Raw genomic sequence first — 15,893 nt, 5'->3', positions numbered from 1 at the left:
GGGAATAAAGATGAAGAAAGAATAAATTTTCAGTGCCGAGTTTCAATGTAGTTCGGTTTCACCCAAACAGAAAAACATTCGTGCCTCATCATTTGAAGAGTTAGAAAATATAATGAAATTTATTGTAAATAATAATTGTAGGTCTAATTAAATGATTATAATGTTCGGTATGAAAAACACGTTAGTACTACTTATTTTAGCCTTTCCTTCTGAATCCTCTTGTAGGAAAATGCAGCCACCATGTCAAGAGTTAGGTAGAGTTCATCAAGATCTTACAGAGCATCAGAACAAATCTATCCGATATTCTGGTGAGTTTTGATGTTGTGTCACTCTTCACCAGGGTCCCACTCAAGGAAACATTGGAGTTACTGAGACTTTACATTCCACCTGAGGTCATTGGACTCTTTAACCACACACTCAGCTCCACTTACTTAATGTACAAAGAGTAGTACTATGAGCAATCTGACGGCATAGCCATGGGCTCGCTTCTGTCACCAGCCATAGCCAATTTGTACATGGAAGACTTAGAGCATAGAGCCCTGGAGAAAGCACCTCTGAAACTAGCTCACTTCTACCACTATGTAGATAACACATTGGTCATCTGGCCACAGGGAGAAGCAAAACTTCAGGAATTCCAAGAACACCTGAACAGTATCCACTCCCAACATTCAGTTCACGAAAGAAAAAGATGGTTGTCTCCCCTTCTTGGACATTCTGATCTCCAGAAAGTCGGATGGCACACTGGGTCACAAAGTATAGAGGAAACCAACATATACCGACCTATACCTGAATGGATGCAGTCACCATCACCCAGCACAGAAATGAATGGTTCTGTCTATTCTTCTGCACAGGGCGAGGGAGATTTCTGATCAAGAGAGTCTCCCTTCTGAGATCTGTCACCTACGCAAGACGTTACAACAGAACAACTTCAGCAACAGGGAAATCAGTTTGGCTCTCAGAAGGGCCTTCTCTGACAAACCACCTGCTGAAGAACAAGAAGAGACGAATGGAAAGGCATACATCCCATTCTATGGCCCCATCTCGGCAAGATTACCAGATTGCTAAGAAAACATGGGATTAAGGGCATCCGTAAGCCACCCATAAACATTCAGAACTTGCTGAGACCAGTTAAGGATGACCTTGGTCTTAGGACACCTGGTGTGTATGGAAAATGCTACATTGGGCAGACAGGACGCACCATTATGGAACACTGCAAGAAACATCAATGCAACATAAGACTATATTAGCCCGAGAAGTTGGCAGTAGCGCAACATAGCCTGGAAACGGGCCGCAAGATAGATTTTGGCACCATCACACTCCTGGACAAGACATCAGGTTATTGGGAATTGGTCATCAAGGAAGCCATTGAAATCCAGCTGGATGGCAATAATTTCAGCTGAGCACAGGATGGAAACTTGCCATCAACACACTGCGACCACCAGCACATGGCAGGCAGTCGAAACCAGGAACTAACTCCTAATTGGCCACATGCTTCGACCAACCAGAATGTGGCAGATGGTCAGGACTAGAAACTAACTAGGCAGAGCTAGTCGTTGAAAGCTTGGAAGCAACTATCGAACTCACCTGGCTGAGAACCCAAGTAGAGTTATTCCACATCAAACCCGGGGAAAGCCTCAAATCATACAACATTAATGGTGATCATGAGAAAGCTGAACTACTATGCATACATTATGGTAAAAATTCAGGAAATACAGTGTCATGGCCAAAATATGGGACAAAGAAAGAACAAGAACTGTCATGCAACTTGTTACATCTTTTTAATCATAAACACCAAGCTAACAGTATGATCACCGAAGATGAATTAATGATCTCCATTCAAGAACTTAAGAATTCAGCAACAGATGACCTGATTCATAATGCTACATAACAGAATACATCTGAATCCTTGCTACAAAAGATACTTAACATCTTCAATAATATCTGGGACACTGGACATTACTTGAAGATTGGAAAACAGCAACTATTATTCCTCTGCTGAAACCCAATAAAGAGAGAACTCGATGCAGCTCATACAAACCAGTATCCTTAACATCATGTCTTTCAAATTTACACTGGTTAACAGTCATTTTGCATCTGGAGTGTAATAAATTAATTCATATCAATTTTTGGTTTTAGAATCCAAAATGGCCTTCGGAATTGCTGTATCACATAAGGGTGTTGGGATATTTTAGATTTATATGGATTTTTTAATATCTTTATACATTATTAATGTTGTCATTTTTCAAGTATAGTCTATAATAAATCAGAATTATGATGGCTAAACTCTGTATTTGGATGTATAATATGGTGGAAGAAGTTTTCAAAAGAGTCACTATATGGCAGAAGTATTTAGTTGCGCGGAAAGTGTACTGGCATTGGTTGGTAGAGACGACACAGCTAGCGACATCAGCCCTGTAGTGTAGTGCATGTTGAAATGTGATTTTGTTGGTTTATAAGAGTATTTTACATTGTCAAGAAGACTTTAGTGGGGTTCTAAGTGTCATGTTAGGCTTTAATTTAAAATGGTCTCTATTTACCAATATCATATTGCTATCTTTGTGTTAGTGCTGTATGTATAGGAAATGTGACGTGATAGAAAGAAACTGATATTTCCACTGAATTCAGTACCCAAAATCAGGTGAATCCACCCATTTACATACCAGATAGGCCTACACGAAAAAAGTTTCAATTTGTCGACTAATGTTATTAGAGTGAATAGTCAACAGAAGACTAACATGGATTCTGAAATCTGAAAATTTACTTAATGATTAACAATTCGGTTTTATACCATCAGAGAGCACAATAGATGCAGTTTTATATTTTACAGAAAGTGTATATTCTAGATTCAAGAATATAGAAACAACAATCACAATGTTAGATTTGGATGCAGTCTTTGACAGAATCCCTTTTAAATTCATAATGCTACAATTAATGAAGATAGAAATGAGAGGGAAAATCTTACAATTCCTGCACAATTTTTTGAACGAAAGATACATAAAAACATATGTAAACAACAAAACAACTAAACCACACAAAATACAAAATAGAATTCCCAAGGGCTCTATTTTTGTCCAACACTGTTTAATGACATGTTGTACGATATCTCAACACAGTTATCTGCAGACATAAAAATTAGTAATTATGCAGATGATACCACCATCTGGTTCACACACTTTCCCCCAGCAATTGCCAGAAGCAGATTACAAATTACTTTAAATATAATTTCTGAATGGGTCTGAAAATGGAATCTCACCATTTTTTCAAAGTAAAGAGAATACACAGTTCTTAAATGAAGGTAATCTTTAAAAAATTATCAGCCAACTTTAAGGCCATATACAGTATGACGATCGAGCTTTCCAGGTACAACTCCCTGTAAAGTTGATTTGAATAATTTCGAGGGAAAAATTGTTCCTGGGCTGGGTATCGAACCTGGGACCTTTGGTTAAATGTACCAATTCTCTACCAGTTGAGCTACCCAGGAATTCTACCAGACACAGATCCAACATTTCCCTCTACATCCACAGACCGCAAAGTGGACTGACAACCATCAAGCAACCAACATTGAATGCACGCAAACTCTGTGTGACTTGAATTGTGGTTTTCTGTTAACGAACAGTGACTTGTATTATGCAAATCGAGCTTTCAGGTATAACTCCCTGTAAAGTTGATTTGAATAATTTCGAGAGAAAAAGGTCCCGGGTTCGATACACGACCCCGGAACAATTTTTCCCTCGAAATTATTCAAATCAACTTTACAGAGAGTTATACCTATAAGCTCGATTTGCATAATACACGTCACTGTTCGTTAACAGAAAACCACATTTCAAGTCACACAGAGTTCTTGTGCCCTCAGTGTTGGTTGCTTGACGGTTGTCATCTACTTTGAGGTCTGTGGTATATATAGGGAAAAATTGGATCTGTGTCTGGTAGAGTTCCTGCGTAGTTCAGTTGGTAGAGCATTGGTATGTTTAATCAAAGGTCCCGAGTTCGATACATGGGCCCGGAACAATTTTTCCCTCGAAATTATTCAAATCAACTTTACAGGGAGTTATACTGGAAAGCTCGATTTGCATAATACACGTCACTGTTCGTTAACAGAAATCCACAATTCAAGTCACACAGAGTTTGTGTGCACTCAGTGTTGGTTGCTTGACGGTTGTCATCCCACTTTGAGGTCTGTGGATATAGGGGGGAAAATTGGATATATAGGGGGGAAAATTGGATCAGTGTCTGGTAGAGTTCCTGGGTAGCTCAGTTGGTAGAGCATTGGTACGTTTAACCAAAGATCCCGGGTTCGATGCTCAGCCCCAGAACAATTTTTCCCTCGAAATTATTCAAATCAACTTTACAGGGAGTTATACCTGAAAGCTCGATTTGCAATTTCTGGGGTAAAGTGTGTGAACCAGACAGTGGTATCATCTGCATAATTACTAATTTTTATGTCTGCAGTAACTGTGTTGAGATATTGTGCAACATGTCATTAAACAGTGTTGGACAAAAAGAGAGCCCTTGGGAATTCTATTTTGTATTTTGTGTGGTTTAGTTGTTTTGTTGTTTACATATGTTTTTATGTATCTTTCGTTCAAAAAATTGTGTATGAATTTTAAGATTTTCCCTCTCATTTCTATCTTCATTAATTGTAGCATTATGAATTTAAAAGGGATTCTGTCAAAGACTGCTTCCAAATCTAACATTGTGATTGTTGTTTCTATATTCTTGAATCTACAGTATACACTTTCTGTAAAATATAAAACTGCATCTGTTTTGCTCTCTGATGGTATAAAACCGAATTGCTAATCATTAAGTAAATTTTCAGATTTCAGAATAAGTGACGTCACTGTTCATTAACAGAAAACCACATTTCAAGTCACACAGTGTTTTTGTGCACTCAATGTTGGTTGCTTGATGGTTGTCATCCTACTTTGAGGTCTGTGGTATGTATATAGGGAAAAATTGGATTTGTGTCTGGTAAAGTTCCTGCGTTGCTCAGTTGGTAGAGCATTGGTATGTTAATCAAAGGTCCCGAGTTCGATACATGGCCCCGGAACAATTTTTCCCTCGAAATTATTCAAATCAACTTTACAGGGAGTTATACCTGAAAGCTCGGTTTGCATAATACACGTCACTGTTCGTTAACAGAAATCCACAATTCAAGTCACACAGAGTTTGTGTGCACTCAGTGTTGGTTGCTTGACGGTTGTCATCCCACTTTGAGGTCTGTGGATATAGGGGGGAAAATTGGATATATAGGGGGGAAAATTGGATCAGTGTCTGGTAGAGTTCCTGGGTAGCTCAGTTGGTAGAGCATTGGTACGTTTAACCAAAGATCCCGGGTTCGATACTCAGCCCCAGAACAATTTTTCCCTCGAAATTATTCAAATCAACTTTACAGGGAGTTATACCTGAAAGCTCGATTTGCAATTTCTGGGGTAAAGTGTGTGAACCAGACAGTGGTATCATCTGCATAATTACTAATTTTTATGTCTGCAGTAACTGTGTTGAGATATTGTGCAACATGTCATTAAACAGTGTTGGACAAAAAGAGAGCCCTTGGGAATTCTATTTTGTATTTTGTGTGGTTTAGTTGTTTTGTTGTTTACATATGTTTTTATGTATCTTTCGTTCAAAAAATTGTGTATGAATTTTAAGATTTTCCCTCTCATTTCTATCTTCATTAATTGTAGCATTATGAATTTAAAAGGGATTCTGTCAAAGACTGCTTCCAAATCTAACATTGTGATTGTTGTTTCTATATTCTTGAATCTACAGTATACACTTTCTGTAAAATATAAAACTGCATCTGTATGCTCTCTGATGGTATAAAACCGAATTGCTAATCATTAAGTAAATTTTCAGATTTCAGAATAAGTGACGTCACTGTTCATTAACAGAAAACCACATTTCAAGTCACACAGTGTTTTTGTGCACTCAATGTTGGTTGCTTGATGGTTGTCATCCTACTTTGAGGTCTGTGGTATGTATATAGGGAAAAATTGGATTTGTGTCTGGTAAAGTTCCTGCGTTGCTCAGTTGGTAGAGCATTGGTATGTTAATCAAAGGTTCCGAGTTCGATACATGGCCCTGGAACAATTTTTCCCTCGAAATTATTCAAATCAACTTTACAGGGAGTTATACCTGAAAGCTCGGTTTGCATAATACACGTCACTGTTCGTTAACAGAAAACCACATTTCAAGTCACACAGAGTTTGTGTGCACTGCTTGACGGTTGTCGGCCCACTTTGAGGTCTGTGGATATAGAGGGAAAAATTGGATCGGTATCTGGTAGAGTTCCTGGGTAACTCAGGTGGTAGAGTGTTGGAATGTTTAACCAAAGGTCCCGGGTCCGATACCTGGCCCCATAACAATTTTTCCCTCGAAATTATTCAGGACCATATTTATATTTAACACTGTTCAACAGTTATGAAAAGACTCCTGTTGAAAATTATGGCAAGCAGGCAGTGGGGATCAAACACCTTAGTCATGAGGAAATTCTATCTTGCGTATATCAGAGCAAAATTAACATATGGTTGTGAAATATGAGTATATACAATACATTCATATATAGTGAAGTCCACACCTGTGGATTAATGGTCTGCATGTCTGGCTGCGAAACCAGGTGGCCCGGGTTCGAATCCCAGTCGGGGCAAGTTACCTGGTTGAGGTTTTTTTCCGGGGTTTTCCCTCAACCCAATACGAGCAAATGCTGGGTAACTTTCGGTGCTGGACCCCGGACTCATTTCACCGGCATCACCTTCGTTTCATTCAGACCCTAAATAACTTAGATGTTGGTACAGCATCGTAAAATAACCCACTATATAGTGAAATCGATATAAATACAAAACTCAGCACTAAAACTTCGCTTAGGATGTCCCAAAAGAAAGTCTATAAATTCTATGGAAATTGAATTGAATGTTGAACCTTTTACTTACCACATACAAAAAAGAATGCACATGAAATTAAGGAACTACAGTTAACATTACCACAACATCCAATACATGCACTGAATCCAGATCCCAAAGGTCAAAAACGGTCCTTCAGATATGCAATCAGTCAAACACTCAGGCATAATGAACACAAATAGCATAGCAAAGATCCCAGTGGCTCATGAGTCATGATATAACTCCCTGGGAATGGAAGAAACCGAGAGTCTTTCCATCTCTGCCAAGCAGCAATACAAAACAAACCAACAGTGAAATATTAAAGGCAGAAGTACTTAAGACGATCAACGAAATATATGGTGATCAGCTGATCACTTTCATATATACACATATAGATCACTTTTTGAAGGAGGCAAGTCTGGAGCTGGATACTATATCCCATCAACACATGAAAAGTACTTCCCATACTCTTCTGTTTCAAGCCTTGACACAGAGTTACTTACTATTGATGTAGCTCTCAATACTGCAAAGGGTACTATAGACAGATCTGCATATTTACTGACTCAAAAACAGCCCTTCAAACAATAGTCAAATATACACCAACTGCTTATTCTTTCAGAGTTAGCCTATATATATATATATATATATATATATATATATATATATATATATATATATATATATATTTTGCAAGTAATAAATCTGCTTTTTAAAAATGGTAAATATGTCATCTTTCAATGGATACCAAGCCAATGTGGAGTACAGCCCAGTTACTTTATGGTGACAGCCCGTCGACTCGAGAGAAGAGAAGTGTCTAGTGTGGGAGAGATACCTGTCTGGGACGGAGCGAGTGTTATCTGGCTGGAGGGAGGGAAATACAGTCATATTAAAAATGAAGTCTTACCTTGCTCTCTCACATGTTGCAGCGTCTGTATAATTCTGAGCCCCAGTCACTGTGATCACCGGAACAATAGTCACTAATAAATACTAAAGAATTAAACTAATGTGGAAATTCAATGAGCAGCAGTCAAGAACAATAGTCACTAATAAACACTAAAGAAGTAAAGTAATGTGGAAATACAATGAGTAGTAGTCCGGAACAATAGTCACTAATAAACACTAAAGAAGTAAACTAATGTGGAAATACAATGAGTAGTGACTATGAACTTGTAAGTATAATGAAAGTTTCAGCTTGCCAAAGAAACTTGTGTAGAGAAGAGATCAAGTTGGAATAATTTGAAAACTGAAAGAATGATACATAAATATCACACCAATGACCTTTCAGATTCATGTGGAAGTAGAGTAACAAGCAAATTTTAACATTCAGATGTATCAATTTTCTGAATGTGTCCATCAGAGAGAGGAAAACTATATTTAGCAATTTAATATACGTATTTTGATTCCCAATTTCCCACACTGAAATTCTGCTTCCGAAATGTTGACTGTTTCTTCTCCTATTCTGTTTTGCGTTCATGGACTTGATTTATAGACTCTATCTTTTAAAACACTTCACAAAAAGAAAGAATTGTACGGCATTAGGTCTGAAGATCGAGAAGGCCACAATCCATAATTTATTACACTTTCATCATAGACATCAGCAATTACACGCAATGAGCCCTGTATGAGCTTCAACTCCATCACACATTCGCTCTTCAGTTAACTGAGGAAAAAATTGCTAACAAATTTATGCAATGTATTGATCAGCATTAACAAAATTATTTAATAAAATCCGATCATGTAAAGTAATGGACTTTCGTGTGTGTCTTAAATTCTCTGTTGGTCATTACTAAATATGAGGGGTTTGTGCGCAGTATGAAAAACACGTTGACTCGACAGGGAGCATAGGTGGACAGACAGGTGAACAACTACGACCAGTGCAACCAAAAGAAATGCAACTACACGCTATCCTTTTGCCTACTTGCTGTCCTATAACAACACGAAACGAACACTGGGTTTCATAGTCCAATGCACTGCAGTGGTGAACAGATGTAGTGAGCAGTAGTAACCTACAATGAAGGAAACTAAGCAAACAAAGGATGTGAAATTAAATACTTTGTTACGGAGATACAGCAGTGATATGTTGTGCATCCAAGCAAACACAATTGTATGTACAGTATGTGAGTATGAAATTACAATATTATGTATGAAGTATTGCGTAGAAAACATAAAGACAATATTGCACATGCTTTAAAGATGGTGATTCCCTCAACATCAAAATCATTATCAAATGCAAAATCAGAATTTGCTAAGCATTTATGTGCAATGATGATTAAAGCAAATATTCCGTTTGAGGATTTTTGAAAAAATATACCAAGCAGCGCATTCCAAATCAGACACTCTCCATTAAGACTATGTATCTGATTGCTATGAAAATACATTGGGTTATATTAGAAGATCTGTCAATGGTAACAAAATATGGGTGTCAGTAGATGAAACTACAGATGTAACAGGCAGATTTGTGGCAACCGTAATTGTAGGTGTACTATTAAGAGACGGTCCAGGTAAACTTTTTGTTAACTGCCGAGGTTTTGGATAAAGTGAATCATAATTCTATTGAAGTCTTGTTTCATAATGCTATGTGTCTTTTATGGCCTCTTGAGGTTAGATACGAAGATGTACTACTGTTCGTTACTGATACTGCCCCCTATATGGTGAAGGCAGCAAATGGAATAAAAAAACCGGTATAAGAACATTATTCACATAACGTGCCTTCTCATGGTCTCCATAGATTGGCTGAGGAGATCCGTGCTATGTTTAGTGGTGTTGACACCTTCATATCTGCAATGAAGAAAATATATCTTACGGCACCTGCAAGAATACAACAATTTGGAGACATTCCACCAAAACCAGTAATTAGAAGATTGGGGGGGGGGGGGGAGTACCTGGGTAGAGGCTGTCTCATATTATGCAGTAAATTACACTTCAGTTATAAAAGTAAATGATGCTTTAAGTACTGAAAATGCATCTGCCATTAATACTGCCAAATCTCTTATTTCCTCTAAACTGTTTGAAGATATAAAGTTCATACACCAAAATCACGGAACGATACCAGAAAGCATAACACAGAAACATCTGGTTTGGAAATATCCAAGGGCATAGCAATAATAAAAGAGGTGTCAGAAAAAATCAAGAAAGAACCTACAGGACCTTGCACACAGAGAATAAAGAATAAATGGCAAAACATTCTTCAGAAAAATAAGGGCTATTTAACAATTTGTAACATGCTGAAGAATGCAAAATCATCAGGCGATAGGATAGTATACTTGACATATGCACCGTTAACATCCTGTGATGTTGAAAGAAGCTTTTCACAGCTCAAAAACTGTTTGAGTGATCGACAACGACATTTGACATTCGATAATTTAAGAACGTCCGTAGTAGTGCACTGCAATTCGGCTTGTGATGGCTCTGAAGCTATGAATGATTCATAAAGGCAAGTTTCTTCTTCTAACTATACTAATGTTTCAACATATTCCTCATATTTGTATATTGTCATCTGCTAGACCTTAATGGAGTGTTGTATTTGTCATTTCTAGGCTGTACTCTTCGCGTATTTTGTTTACGTTGGAAGTCAACACAGGCACTGGGCATAAAGCTGTATAACGTCTATGCACACGCAACATGACGACAAACCGCACAAATCCCTCATTGGTCATTACCAATTATTTTGATGTCACTCTTCCATGCAAGTGGAACCAAAGCTCATCACTAAAATAGCTGTTATTTATGATACAAGTTTGTAAAGGTTCTCTCTTTAGCACAAACAGACGAGGATCAAAAGGATAAAATTACGAATGTGTATCATACAATGTTTTTTCTATGATAGCACAAATTTACATTAAATAAATATTTCAAGCTGGAAAGGTTATAAGATTATGTCATTGCTGTCTAAACTCAGAACCATTAAGAAATAGGTATCCATGGAATGACAGCGTGTTTTATTCATACTTCTTACTACTTAATACATGTGTCCAGCTATAAGCTGTTATACAATGTCTACTGTAAATCAAATATGCTATTTTTCATAGCTATGGATTGCTGAGAATTTCATGTAGCGAGTGGTTTTTCATTCTTACCTGCAGTTTATTGTTGGTGTTATTACAATGAAGTAGGATGTGTTCTATTGTTTCTTCTTCTGTTAAACATTTTTTTACATAATGGTGATTCTGATAATTTAAAGCGGTGCAGGTACCGGTACTGAAACGGAATTTTGAGTCAGGTTGGGGATGAGGCGCTCTTTGAGCAATTTTTCATAATTTGCAAAGTTCATGCCAGAATGATGATAATCTCCCGATTTTTTTGTGACCTGAACCTGACATATGCATTCGGAATGAAGCCATTCTCACTTCCTGCATGAATAATTATAAGACGCTGGCCTTTGGGAAACTGGAGAAAAAAGCCCTTGAAGTGAATTGTCGCTCCAGGCATATGGCGTCGTATGGGATGAATGAATATAAGTCTCATCCATGTAAATGATGGGGTGGCCTTCTTCTCTGTACTTCTTTATTTGCCTCAAATACTGCAGTTTTTTGGCCCTAATGCTGTTCTGCTCCACTAGAATTTGGCGATTATTTTGTGTTTAGATTAAACAATACAAAACAAAATCACTACAACAGTGGTGGTGTAGTACATTCTTAGCGCGACTGTACACTCACACTAATGCTCCCGAGATGTGGTCGCTAATGCAGCCAGGAGAAGACTAAAATGAACACCCCTTTGAATAAACAGTGAACTCGCCCAAACCACTGCTAGGCTGGAGCTGTCACTATAAAGTAAATGGCGTGTAGAAGGTAACGAGATAGATGAAATAGCAAGAACTGTATTAAACCTTTTACCAAAACTACAACCTACAGATTCCCTTTATAGAACAATAAACAATATTCATAATATGACAAATGAGCAATGGACAGAAGATTGGTTAAATGGACAAACAGGAAGAGCGCTATAGAAAATTTTGAAACAACCCAACAATATTAAAATCTACAGTGATATTCTCAGACATGACTAGAATTGGACACCTTGTTATGGAAGCTTTACCGTAGTAGATAATGCTCCCTGTCATAATGTTCAGATGAACAGGGCTCCTACATCAAATTTAAGGAGGAATGTGATGATATCCTGGCTAGAAATGCACCTCACTGAAGAACAATGTAATAAAATCAACTTTTCTTCTCTGCGCAACACTGATATGTATGAAATCATATTATCGCTCAAACCCAAACACATTTCATATAAAATTGATTATGTACTCAGTGAACACAATCATTCCATCCTTAGGCTTCCTCCCTATCATCCTGAACTCAACCCCATCGAATTAATTTGGGCCAGTGTAAAAAAACTGGGTTGCAGAGAAAAATGTTTGTTTCAAAATGGACGATATATTGAAGCTCACTGATGAAAAATTTGCCTCTATTACTGCCCAAGAATGGAAAGAATGCTGCAGACACGTGAAAGACGTAGAAATATGTTTGATGGAAAGAGGAGGATTATTGGACATTGCTCAGAAAATGGTGTTCCATATCGGAGGCGACAGTGATGGCAGCAGTGACAGTGAGGCGACTGAAGATGAGGATAATGATGATGATAACGATGATGATGATGATGATGATGATGATGATGATGATGATGATGATGGGGAAGGTAACAGTGAAGCACTGATGAACATTACCAGTATTTCCGCATGAGTTTATTTCAATGTTAATTAGTGACAAACTATTAAATATAATGATTTGATAATGTTCCGGACTGCTGCTAATTGTATTTCCACATTAGTTTACTTCTTTAGTGTTTATTAGTGACTACTGTTCCGGACTGCTTCTCATTGTATTTCCACATTAGTTTACTTCTTAGTGTGTTTATTAGTAACCATTGTTCCAGACTACTACTCATTGTATTTCCACATTAGTTTACTTCTTTAGTGTTTACTAGTGACTATTGTTCTGGACTGCTCCTCATTGTATTTCCACATTAGTTTACTTCTTTAGTGTTTATTAGTGACTATTGTTCTGGACTGCTGCTCATTGTATTTCCACATTAGTTTACTTCTTTAGTGTTTATTAGTGACTATTGTTCCGAACTGCTCCTCATTGTATTTCCACATTAGTTTACTTCTTAGTGTGTTTATTAGTGACCATTGTTCCGGACTACTACTCATTGTATTTCCACATTAGTTTACTTCTTTAGTGTTTACTAGTGACTATTGTTCTGGACTGCTCCTCATTGTATTTCCACATTAGTTTACTTCTTTAGTGTTTATTAGTGACTATTGTTCTGGACTGCTGCTCATTGTATTTCCACATTAGTTTACTTCTTTAGTGTTTATTAGTGACTATTGTTCCGAACTGCTCCTCATTGTATTTCCACATTAGTTTACTTCTTAGTGTGTTTATTAGTGACCATTGTTCCGGACTACTACTCATTGTATTTCCACATTAGTTTACTTCTTTAGTGTTTACTAGTGACTATTGTTCTGGACTGCTCCTCATTGTATTTCCACATTAGTTTACTTCTTTAGTGTTTATTAGTGACTATTGTTCTGGACTTGTATTTCCACATTAGTTTACTTCTTTAGTGTTTATTAGTGACTATTGTTCCGGACTACTACTCACTGTATTTCCACATTAGTTTACTTCTTAGTGTGTTTATTAGTGACCATTGTTCCGGACTACTACTCATTGTATTTCCATATTAATGTACTTCTTTAGTATTTATTAGTGACTACTGTTCTGGACTGCTCCTCATTGTATTTCCACATTAGTTTACTTCTTTAGTGTTTACTAGTGACTGTTGTTCCAGACTACTACTCACTGTATTTCCACATTAGTTTACTTCTTTAGTGTTTATTAGTGACTATCGTTCTGGACTGCTGCTCATTGTATTTCCACATTAGTTTACTTCTTTAGTGTTTATTAGTGACTATTTATGTATCATTCTTTCAGTTTTCAAAATATTCCAACTTGATCTCTTCTCTACACAAGTTTCTTTGGCAAGCTGAAACTTTCATTATACCTACAAGCTGTCCAGTAATGTTTGCATAATATGTGAACCTCAACAACAGTATTTCAGTGAAATTTCTGTCTTCAACAAAATACTTTTCGTACCCTTCAGCTTCATTAGAACTTAATTGTATCCTATTGTTATTGAAGAGTAATCTAATTATTGAAATTTACACTGTTGTTTTCACTCTTATGACTTACCTTGCACAGGTCATTTCAGTTTGTCAGTTCAATAAGTAGAGTTTGTGCTGTGCTAATTGTGGAGTATATGTCTTCATTACTTTGCTATGTTGTGTAAGACCCTACCGTCATGGAGAAATCCTGAATTTATATTTTTCTGCATTGTAAGATACAGTGCTCTCATTTTATGAGGAAACTTCGCATCATTCTGCCACCGACTAACTTCCTGCTCTCCCGACTGCAGCGTGAGAAACCAGTTCTACAAAACATCCCAGCAATTAGTGCTTCTGAAAATTGTACTGGAATGTGTGTGTGACTGTTGCTTGTGTACTAAGTAATAGATTGGAAAATGAAGTATATGATTGAACAATTGAACAGCGCTGTAATTTAGTTTCCTTATAAAATGAGAGCACTGTATTATACTATAGGCCTACATTGAAAAAAATCTATTACTGTGTTTTATTTTATTTAACTTATCTCTTTTTGATCATTTATATTGCATTGCTTAAATTAATTTTAGAGATCTATACCGTCAACAAATTGGTTATTTCTGTATTACAAGCAGAAAATAATTCCCTGTGTATGTCCAGCTACTCTATTTATGTAATTACACCATGTTGTGATTTAACATACAATAGAATCCCTCATAACCAGCACCAAAATAACCGACAATACCAAAAGCAATGGCCAAAAAGAAAAGTTTAAATCTGCCACATTGCCACAGTTTGGGCCGTCAGTTTTGCCACATTAGAAAGTTCGCACGAAGTTTCGTTTTCAGTGAATATTCGAACTTAAAATTAGTGTATTATTTGTGTTGTGTGATGTGTTTTAATAAAGAAAATGCACACAGTTTTAAGTAAGTTACGTTCGGACTGTCAGTGTTGCCACATTAGAAGTTTGCATGAACTTTGATTTTCAGTGAATATTCTAACCTAGAATTAGTGTTTTAACGGGAAAATCCACACAGTTTTTATGTTTATTCAGTTATGAGCAAGTGATAGAGAAATAAGCTCACATGGATGCAGTTTCAAAATTTGGCACCATGAAATACGAACTTTTTTTTTGTATATGACAGTATTTATTCAATTATCTGGCAAAATATCGTATCCAGAATTAGCCTGATCCCTTTGGTGCTGGTTAAGAGGGATTCTACTGTAATTCAGTTGTATATACTCTACTTCTTTATATGATGTATTATTATGGTAGTATATTTTATTATTTACTAACTGTATTATTTTGTATAGCTGCCACGGTAGTCTAGTGGCTAGAGTACTGAACTGATAATCCTGTGGACCTAGATTTAATCTCTGGCATACTCCCAGTTTATAACTGGGGTTTTCTCCAGGTGCTCCAATTCCCCTTTGGCATTCCAACAAATCTCCATCATCTCATCTCATCATGGATGTAGTGTAGACCAGTCTCTTATGGTGCACTCTGGACAATGACACTATCAGTAAATTGGTCTACACAACTGATTTTATATTAGTGACATTAATTTTCATACTTATTTATCGGCATACATAGTTTTATGTTGTATTTTCTGTATGTGCAAACAGTCTTATTACATGTCTTGTTATTTACTGTACATCTTACTCTTACATGTTCTTCTGCCCTATCTCCTCCTACTCCTTCTATCTTTCCTCCTCCAGTTCAGCTTTTCATTTTCTTTTTGATTAAATAAATATGCTTAGTATCCTCACAAATATTATGTATCAAGTGGTGTGTGTACCTAATGCCTACCCATTTCACTTGTGTGATTAGGTTTTATGTATCAAATGGTGTATTTTTTTTTATCACTATGCTTGCAATACTCGAAATGTTATACATTAAAATAATAGTA

The 15,893-nt window shown here is 36.8% G+C and overlaps 1 protein-coding gene across 4 annotated transcripts in view; it reads left to right on the top strand.

Annotated features, from left to right (window-relative positions):
* The window catches only part of LOC138715379 (glycerol-3-phosphate phosphatase-like), a 181,222-nt gene that overhangs the window by 67,629 nt on the left and 97,700 nt on the right, over positions 1 to 15,893 (top strand). The window lies entirely within an intron of this gene.

This window comes from Periplaneta americana, chromosome 15 (assembly GCF_040183065.1).
Source record: "Periplaneta americana isolate PAMFEO1 chromosome 15, P.americana_PAMFEO1_priV1, whole genome shotgun sequence".
In the NCBI taxonomy this organism is placed as follows: Eukaryota; Metazoa; Arthropoda; class Insecta; order Blattodea; family Blattidae; genus Periplaneta; species Periplaneta americana.
Note: the sequence above shows the minus strand (reverse complement) of the source record. Positions and strands in the feature narration are given on the sequence as shown.